The sequence below is a fragment of the Macaca fascicularis genome, chromosome 1, assembly GCF_037993035.2.
Source record: "Macaca fascicularis isolate 582-1 chromosome 1, T2T-MFA8v1.1".
Classification (NCBI taxonomy): Eukaryota; Metazoa; Chordata; class Mammalia; order Primates; family Cercopithecidae; genus Macaca; species Macaca fascicularis.
This window is the reverse complement of record NC_088375.1, coordinates 63,056,142-63,066,200: the sequence shown is the minus strand read 5'-3', so window position 1 is coordinate 63,066,200 and position 10,059 is coordinate 63,056,142. Positions and strand designations below refer to the sequence as shown.

The window sequence follows — 10,059 nt, the reverse complement described above, 5'->3', positions numbered from 1 at the left end:
TTTTTTTGTTTCAAGTTTTAATCAAAGCTTTTACATAAGATTACTTTATTCCTGCATCTTCTCAATTGTTTCTTCCTCGTATTTGCCCTTTTCCTTTCCTACTTGGCGAGATTTGGCTTTCCGTTCAAGGATCTTTTTGTGGTCTTTGTCCAGTTTTAGCCTAGTGAGAACCACCTTGCTGGGGTGAATGCCTACGTGGACAGTTGTGCCATTAGCCTTTTCCCGCTGCACCCATTCAATGTAGATAACATATTTCTTCCTGTAAACCTGCACTACTTTGCCAATTTGCTGACCTTATAGTGTCCTTGTACAACCTGAACTTCATCATCCTTTCGGATGGGCATGGATCGCACGTTGTACTTCTGTCTCAGCTCTTTGGAAAGAGGGGAAGACATAATCTTCCTGCGAATGTGGGAAGGTGCATTGAAATGCCTTTTGTGATTCTTGCTTCGGTCGGAAGTCACAAAGGGATTAAACTTCATTTTGGCCCCTCCTGCTTCGGTGATGGCCACAAAAGGCTTAAGTAAACATTTTAAATGACTGCTTAATGTTCTGGTTCTGTCAACTGAAGATATCATGGTTTAACATACTATCCACCTTATTCTTTGACATAATTTTTTGCCTTTAGAAATAAAGCTGCCATTACTGTATTTATGCAGAAATTGTATACATTATTTCATTCAAAACACAGAATCTCTGATACCAAACTGGCAAGGTTTTTTTTTTTTTTTTTTTTTTTTTTTTTGAGATGGAGTCTCACTCTGTTGCCCAGGCTGGAGAGCAGTGGCATGATCTTGGCTCACTGCAACCTCTGCCTCCCGGGTTCAAGCGATTCTCCTGCCTCAGCCTCCCGAGTAGCTGGGATTACAGGCATCTGCCACCACGCCTGACTAATTTTTTGCATTGTTAGTAGAGACGGGGTTTCTCCATGTTGGCCAGGCTGGTCTTGAACACCTGACCTCAGGTGATCTGCCCGCCTCGGCCTCCCAAAGTGCTGGGATTACAGGCGTGAGCCACCATGCCTGGCCCAAACTGGCAATGTTTTAAAGGAGTAAGCAAACCCAAATTACTAACCTTGTGATCATTTCTCTCACAGCATCCCTAAGACTTACAGAGGAAATTCCAATGTCTGTTTCATTCCTGGGGTGGGTGAATCTCCTATCTGTAATATGAAACAGCAGGAAGTTCCTGCTTCTTATTTCAGGTAGGATGCATATTCTTTATTCTGGTTGCTTCTCTGTAATGGGAGAAAAAATGATAATCATGGCAATGAACAGAGGAGGACTGTGAAGCATAAACTTAAACCCTGATTGTACTACTATGTGTGAAAGCCTGGGACTGGTAAAATGGCTGCTTTGTGCCCTTTCCCATCTCTATAGGGAATCCATACAAATCTCTGGACAATCTGTTACTTAAAGCTGAAAATTCTAGACCTTAAAAAGAAAGAGAAAATATCAGCTTTGCTCAGAGAGAATCGATTGTTTATTATTTTACATCTGAAAATAAATATCTATGGGCAGTTCTATGTATAATCCTATGTGGTACTTTTAGATATAATAGTAAGAGCAAGTCTCCACCATTTAAAGAGAACCGCAGGTGTTTGACGTTTTGCTAGGAACCTTGTTAACACTCTCCTGAAACAACCCTACAAAGTAAGTGTTATTCCTACTCTACAAATGAGAAATAGGCTTAAAGAAGTTACAGCACTTACAAATAGGTCCAAGATCTGTACTGAGCTCCAGGTTCAAGCGATCCTCCTACTTCAGCCTCCCAGGTAGCTGGGATTACAGGACACGCCATCACGCCCGGCTAATTTCATATTTTTAGTAGAGACGGGGTTTCACCGTGTTAGCCAGGATGGTCTCGATCTCCTGACCTCGTGATCCGCCCGTCTCGGCCTCCCAAAGTGCTGGGATTACAGGCTTGAGCCACCGCGCCCAGCCGGCTTCATGTTTCTTAAAACATCATGTGGCCTGGCTCCAGCCTGGGCAACAAGAGCAAAACTCTGTCTCAAAAACAAAAAACAAAACAACAAAAAAAACCCATCACATACTCAGAAGCATTTTCAACATTATTACATGTTTCTCTATTACATTTTTCCTTTTTTTTTTTAAAGCTTATCAGCTATCGTTAGTGTATTTTATTTGTGGCTCAAGACACCTCTTCTTCCAGTGTAGCCTAGGGAAGCCAAAAGATTGGACACCCCTACTCTAAGCCTAAAAGCCTAATAGCTCACCTTTTCACAACTATAATTTTGAGTCACTTTATGGCAAGTAATACTCTAATTAATATTAGTCTGCAATTCAATAGCTCTACATTCGTTCACATATATTTATGAAACATATCGTGTACAAAGGCTTTAAATACACTTGTGGGGGATATAGAACAATAAAAGACATTGGTCCTGCCTTAAAGTCCAGTTGGGGAGATGAGATACAGATGAAATGTCAATTAACAACACAAGATTGAAATGGTAATGCCTGCCAACACTCCAAGGGGAGCTAATTAAGTACCAAGGTCCGGAGGAGAGATCTCTGTGAGGGATCAACATGACTCCCCAAAAGAGGTATTTTCACACATTCATCTATATCATGAATGTTAAAAGGATAAAATATTCTTTAGGATGATTCTCATTCTTTTAAGTAAGGAAGAACTAAATATCATCTTGAAAATAGAACATTCAATATTTGGATCTCTTTAATTATATATCTGCATGCTATAGAGTTGTATGGCATATTAAAATGGAATTATTTTTCTTCTCTTTATTCTCTGAGACTGTAGGGTAGTCTTTCTAAAAGTATGGTTCATGGACTACCAGCAACATAATCACCTTGAAATTTAGTTATATGTGCAGATTCCCAGGCCCCATTCCAACCTGATAGAAACCGAATTTCTGGGGGTGGAGCCTGAAACTCTGCTTTTTAGACATGTTTCCCAAGTGATATATGTACATTGCAGTTTGAGAACCACTAATGTAGGGGAAGACTTGGTTGATTATATGTGTTGATGTATTAATTAGTTGAGCACTTACTATATGCATAACACACCTTCCCATTTAGTCCATAAAACAAACTTTGTGGCCAGGCGCAGTGGCTCCCGCCTGTAATCCCAGCACTTTGGGAGGCCAAGGCAGGCGGATCACGAGGTCAAGATATCGAGACCATCCTGGCCAACATGGTGAAACCCCATCTCTACTAAAAATGCAAAAATTAGTCGGGCATGATGGTATGCACCTGTAATCCCAGCTACTCAGGAGGCTGAGGCAAGAGAATCCCTTGAGCCCGGGATGTAGAGGTTGCAGTGAGCTAAGATTGTGCCACTGCACTCCAGCCTGGCGACAGAGCAAGACTCCGTCTCAAAAACAAAACAAAACAAAAACTTCGTAGGTTAAGTATCACTTTACAGTAACGAAACTGAGGCTCAAAGAAGATACAAAACTTGCCTTAGGTAACCTGGCTAAAAAGAGATGGCCAGACCACTTCTGCTTCCTTTCAATGTCCATACTTTTTCTGTAATGCCTGCTGTACTGTTAGCCTAGACTATGTATAGTCTAATTATAGACTAATAATAACAGCTATCATCTGAGTTCCTAATAATGTGCCATCTAATTTAGATCTAAACCTTTCAATAGCCTCAAATGGTATTCTTGCCGTGTAAGATAACTAAGATAGAGATATATTAATATATAATCTCAATATCATCTTCCACCAGTTGGAATAGAGCTTTCTTATTTTAGTGTGACTTTTCCTTACTTTCACTTCTTCCTGACAGTTCCTGAAACCTTTTCAGCTCTTTCAGGACTTCCTTTCTTTGGTGTCCTGGAAGGACCCGCTGAGGCGGGAGAATCGCCTGAACCCGGGAGGTGGAGGTTGCAGTGAGCCGAGATCATGCCATTTGCACTTCAGCCTGGGCAACAGAGTGAAACTCCATCTCAATAATAATAGGCCGGGCGCGGTGGCTGAAGCCTGTAATCCCAGCACTTTGGGAGGCCGAGACGGGTGGATCACGAGGTCAGGAGATCGAGACCATCCTGGCTAACACAGTGAGACCCCGTCTCTGCTAAAAAATACAAAAAAAACTAGCCGGGCGAGGTGGCGGGCGCCTGTAGTCCCAGCTACTCGGGAGGCTGAGGCAGGAGAATGGCGTATACCCGGGAGGCGGAGCTTGCAGTGAGCTGAGATCCGGCCACTGCACTCCAGCCTGGGCAACAGAGCGAGACTCCGCCTCAAAAAAAAAAAAAAACAATAATAGTAATAATAAATAATAATAAACCTGAAACTACCTAAATGTCCCAACCCTTTTGCACTGAGATTGGAATGGTAAACCATGAGCCATTCTAACTGAAGTCTAGGCTTCAGTTCTAACAGGCACCACACTTTTTTCCAACATGGGAATGGTGAGTTGCTCTGAATTAAGAGGAGAATGTCAGTTGTTTGAAAAGCCTTCTGCTGATCTTGTGACTTCAATAAGAAAAAGACAACTCAATGAAGTCTCTCGTGAGAAGGGGAATCACACCATCCATGTGAGATATTATTCTGGACTATGCATCCTTATATCATAAACCATTTTCAGGCAGCCTCATATTGCTCTGGGGGCATACCCAAGCAGACATAGGGATAAAGGGCTGTTTTCATTAATGAGACCAGCCAGGCTTGTCTTATGTCTCTCACAGGGTGCTGGTGAAAGAAGATAGTACTCTCACGCCAGGCTAGAGTGCTGTGGCGTGATCTCGGCTCACTGCAACCTCCAGCTCCCTGGTTCAAAGGATTCTCCTGCCTCCACCTCCTGAGGAGCTGGGATTACAGGCATGCACCACCACACCCGGCTAATTTTTGTATTTTTAGTAGAGATGGGGTTTCACTATGTTGTCCAGGATAGTCTTGATCTCCTGACCTCGTGATCCGCCTGCCTCAGCCTCCCAAAGTGTTGGGATTACAGGCGTGAGCCACCGCGCCCACCTGATAGTACTCTTTTTCAACAGGCAATGACACAGTGCAGTTCTATCAGAGGGCAGTTTAGTATCATAGAGCTACAACCATATAGATGTTTATACTCTTTCACTCAGTGATACCCTCCTGGGAATTTATCTCCAGGAAATAATTCAAAAGAAGAAAACAAGCTACATGAACAACAACAAAAATGTTTATTGCAGCATTGTTTATAATAATGAAAAACCTGGCCGAGCGCGGTGGCTCACACCTGTAATCCTAACACTTTGGAAGGCCGAGGCAGGCAGATCACCTGAGGTCAGGAATTCAAGACCAGCCTGGCCAACATGGTGAAACCCCATCTCTATAAAAATACAAAAATTAGCCGGGCACGGTGGTGGGCACCTGTAGTCCCAGCTATTCAGGAGGGTGAGGCACAAGAACTGCTGGAACCCAGGAGGTGGAGATTGCAGTGAGCTGAGATCTCACCATTTGCACTCCAGCCTGGGTGACACAGTGAGACTCCATCTTAAAAATAATAATAATAATGAAAAACCTGAAACTACCTAAGTGTCCCAAGAATAGGGAATGGATGAGGAACAAGACACAACAATATAATGGAATGGAACATTGTGCTGCTATTAAAAGGGATAATATGATGAATATATAGAAACATTAAAAACCTTCTTTAAGTAATATAAAATGAAAGCATTAGAATGCAAAATTTTGTAGAGCTAGAAGAATTAGGGCTTTGGAGTCCAACAAATCTGTGTTACTGGCTACATGGACTTAGAAAAATCACTTAGCCTTAGTCTGAGTTTCCTCATCTGTAAAATAAGGATAAAACTATGCGGGGTTGTTGTAAGAATTAAATATGATATAAACTGTATTGATAAATTTTGGGTAAGTTATGGATAAATATGGGAGGGAGTGCTCAGAAATAATCCTAAATTTTATGCTAGAATGTGAGACTGTTAAAATCTTATGTAAAATGGATTTATTTTTATGATGTTTTAAATACTATTTTTTACTCTTTATTCCTCCACATCCTTAAAATTTGTCATATTCCCTCTGCAAGAAATGTGTGTATGTAAACTGGAAACTTGCCTAAATGGATCCCTAAGCCCTATTTTGAGAAAGTGCCTAGACTGGTGCTTCTGAAATCAGCTCTAGGAAAAACGGTAGGACCCTGTCAACACAGAGATATGTGATGGTGGCTCAACCAGGTGCCGGCAACTTTCTTCCAAGCACTTGGAGGCTCACATGAAGCTCGACAGGTGGAGGTCCCTCTTTCCTCTGAAATTTGGGAATAGAGAATGTTCTCTTGACCAGAATGCCTTCCACCTTTGCTTCAGAATCCTAATCCTCACTTCCATCAAACCACCTCCCTGGAGAGGTGGCTGGATTTATGAGAAAGGGGGCAGGCAGGGGAATGAAAGGAATTATTTTCTTTCAGATAATATTTATTGAGGGCCAGGCGCGGTGGCTCACGCCTGTAATCCCAGCACTTTGGGAGGATGAGGCGGGCGGATCACGAGGTCAGGAGTTCGAGACCAGTCTGGTCAACATAGTGAAACCCTGTCTCTACTAAAAATACACAAAAAATTAGCCGGGTGTGGTGGTGTGCGCCTGTAATCCCAGCTACTCAGGAGGCTGAGGCAGGAGAATCGCGTGAACCTGGGAGGCGGAGGTTGCAGTGAGCCGAGATCATGCCACTGCACTCCAGCCTGGGTAACAGAATGAGACTCCGTCTCAAAAAAAAAAAAAAAAAAAAATATATATATATATATATGTGTGTGTGTGTGTGTATATATAGAGAGAGTATACTCTTTGTTTCAGGCATTGGACTTGGCATATGTGGATAGATACAGACTAAGCTGGATGGAATGTTTCAGAAATTGGGCTTCAGAATCTTCTAGAAAACCTCTATCAAGATAATGTTGAGAAGTCTGGGCTTCATAGTGAGACTCTACAAAAAAAAAAAAAAAAAAAAAGCTAGCCGGACATGGTGGTCCCAGCTACTCAGGAGGCTTAGGTGGGAGAACCGCTTGTCCCCCGTAGTTGAGGCTGCAGTCCCCCTGTAGTTGCGGCTGCAGTGAGCTGAGATTGTGCCACTTCATCCCCAGCCTGGGTGACAGAGAGAGAGACCCCATCTCAAAATAATAGTAACAAATAAATAAATAAATAACATTGCCATAGAAAAGAGTACTGGTAGCTGTTAATCTATCCATCTTTATCCACCTAGGATCAGCCCAGAGATAATAATATAACCAATTATAAGGTGTTATTCCAGGTAGGTAGGGAAATAAACCAAATATGGGTTCCACTGAACTGTCAGATAACATAACGGAGAAAGGATCACAGCCATTTAGACTTAGAAAAGCAATAATGAGGACAGGCACGGTGGCTCACACCTGTAATCCCAGCACTTTGGGAGGCCGAGGCTCACGCCTGTAATCCCAGCACTTTGGGAGGCCGAGGCAGGTGGATCACTTGAGGTCAGGAGTTCGAGACCAGCCTGACCAACATGAAGAAACCCCGTCTCCACTAATAATACAAAATTACCTGGGCATGGTGGTGCATGCCTGTAATCCCAGCTACTCAGGAGGCTGAGGCAGGAGAATCACTTGAACCTGGGCAGAGGTTGCAGTGAGTCGAGATTGCACCATTGCACTCCAGCCTGGGTAACAAGAGTGAAACTCCATCTCAAAATAATAATAAGAATTATAATAGTAATAATTAGCCGGGCGTGGTGGTGGGCTCTTGTAATCCCAGCTACCTGGGAGGCTAAGGCAGGAGAATCCCTTCAACCCAGGAAGCGGAGGCTGCAGTAAGCTGAGATAACGCCATTGCACTCCAACCTGGGTGACAAGAGCGAAATTCCATCTCAAAAAAGAAAAGAAAAAGAAAAGCAATGCCGATCTACTATCTTACTGATGAAAAATGAATTGTGGAAAAACTATGTCAGGGCTTCTGGAAAACTTTGGATTGGTTACTCTAAAACATTTCTGGAAAACCTTGTTCTTCTACTTGGCAGTAAAACAAAGATGATCTCTGCTTAGAGTTATACCAAATTCCCTTTGTTTCCCCCAAGTGCTCTACATCCTGATAGCCAGGCATGGCACTGATGAAATATTCAGCATTGTAATGATATTTCATGTATAATTAAATAGCATTTAGCAGTTCAATTTTATAGACTTTTAATCTTCAAGTTAACAAACCTTCATGTAGAGAATCTCATAAACAAAATATTCTTGGAAATGCTATCCTCCTTGTAAAAATACATAATCCTGAATGTGAGTAGTTACTACAGAGAGAAAACATTTCCTAAGCATGTCTGTGTGCCAGGTAAGGTGCTAACTGCTTTACACATTATGTCATTTAATCTTCATAACCCTGTGAGGCGGGTATTAGTTCTTCTCTACAGATGAAGTGAATGAGGCTCTAAGTAATTTGCTTACGATCATGAAATAAGTAAGCAGCACTGCCAGGACTGGAAACTCGGGTTAGATTCTCTCTGATTCCCTTGCTTTTCCCTAAATTTTTACAGGATTTCTTTTCTTTTTTCTTTTTCTTTTTCTTTTTTTTTTTTTTAAGACATGGTCTCACTCTCTTGCCCAGGCTGCAGTGCAGTGGCATGATCATGGCTCACTGCAGCCTCAACTTCCCCAGGCTCAGGTGATCCTCCCACCTCAGCCTCCCAAGTAGCTGGGACTACAGGCCTGTGCCACCACACCTGGCTACTTTTTAAATTTTTTGTAGAGATGGAGTTTCACCATGTTGTCCAGGCTGGTCTCCAACTCCTGGGGTCAAGCAATCCACCTATCTCGGGCTCGCTGATTTCCATTTCAAAGCACTTTCGCTTACCTCCAACCTGGGAGGTGGAGGTTGCAGTGAGCCGAGATCAAGCCACTGCACTCCAGCCTGGGAGACAGAGGGCAAGACCCTGTCTCAAAAATAAATACATAAAAAAAAAAAAAAAAAAAAAAAAAGATAGGTCGGGTGTGGTGGCTCACGCCTGTAATCTCTACACTTTGGGAGGCCGTGGCAGGTGGATCACCTGAGGTCAGGAGTTTGAGACCAGCCTGGCCAACATGATGAAACTCCGTGTCTACTAAAAATACAAAAAATGAGCTGGGTGTGGTGGTGCATGCCTGTAATCCCAGCAACTCAGGAGGCTGAGGCAGGAGAACTGCTTGAACTCAGGAGGCAGAGGTTGCAGTGAGCCAAGATTGTGCCACTGCACTCCAGCCTGGGCAACAAGAGCAAAACTCCATCTAAAATAAAATAAAATAAAATAAAATAAAATAAAATAAAATAAAAGCAGAATCCCAAGCACCACCCTAGATTTACTCAATCAGAAGTGCATTTTAACAAGATCTCCAACATGATTCGTGTGCACACTGAAGTTTGAGAAGCACTGTTCTGCAACACCGCCAGCAATATACACTATAGGCAGAGAAGAGGGCAAGACTGTCTAGAACCAGGGATTCTCAAACATGTTCCCTTGGGAATCAGTAATGAGCTATAAGAAAGTGTGTTTGGTTGTTAAATTTGATAATGGTGACTTTTCCCAATTCATAGAAAAAAAATTAGGTTAATGGGTTGTATTTTTCATCTTTTCTTCCATAATTTTTCCTCTTTTTTTGGAGCGAAATATTACCTACCTGCTGGTAACTTTAGAAGATGATAGTGATCGAACAAGTAGTAAAGAAATACTTGTATTTCTCAATATAATTTCTCAATATAATAAAACTCAATAATATATAATTGTTTTATTTCTTTCTTCAATTTGTAGATCTTTTGAATTCTTGGATTTGTGATTCTGATTTTATGTTGCATAATAGAAAATAGTCACACTTTTTCTTAGTAAACTGTTCTTAAAGCATATGGAAGAATTAAGTGTTAATGTTTTATGGTGTTCTAAAAAAAGTACTTGATTTCCACCTACATGAACAGGAAGATCAAGGCTTCAGAATCTCTCTAGAAATCATCAAACCAAGAGGAACTTGTAATAGAAAAGTAAAGTTAGAAAGAATATTTCTCACCTATCCCGTTTCCTCCAATGACAACATTAGTGGATACCAATATAACCTACTGTTTTTTTCTGGATAGTAAAAGTTTAAGTGGT

At 41.8% G+C, this 10,059-nt stretch overlaps 1 pseudogene; it reads right to left on the bottom strand.

Annotated features, from left to right (window-relative positions):
* LOC102139162 (large ribosomal subunit protein uL24-like) lies at positions 1 to 514 on the bottom strand (annotated as a pseudogene).
* Between the last annotated feature and the right edge of the window lie 9,545 nt (positions 515 to 10,059).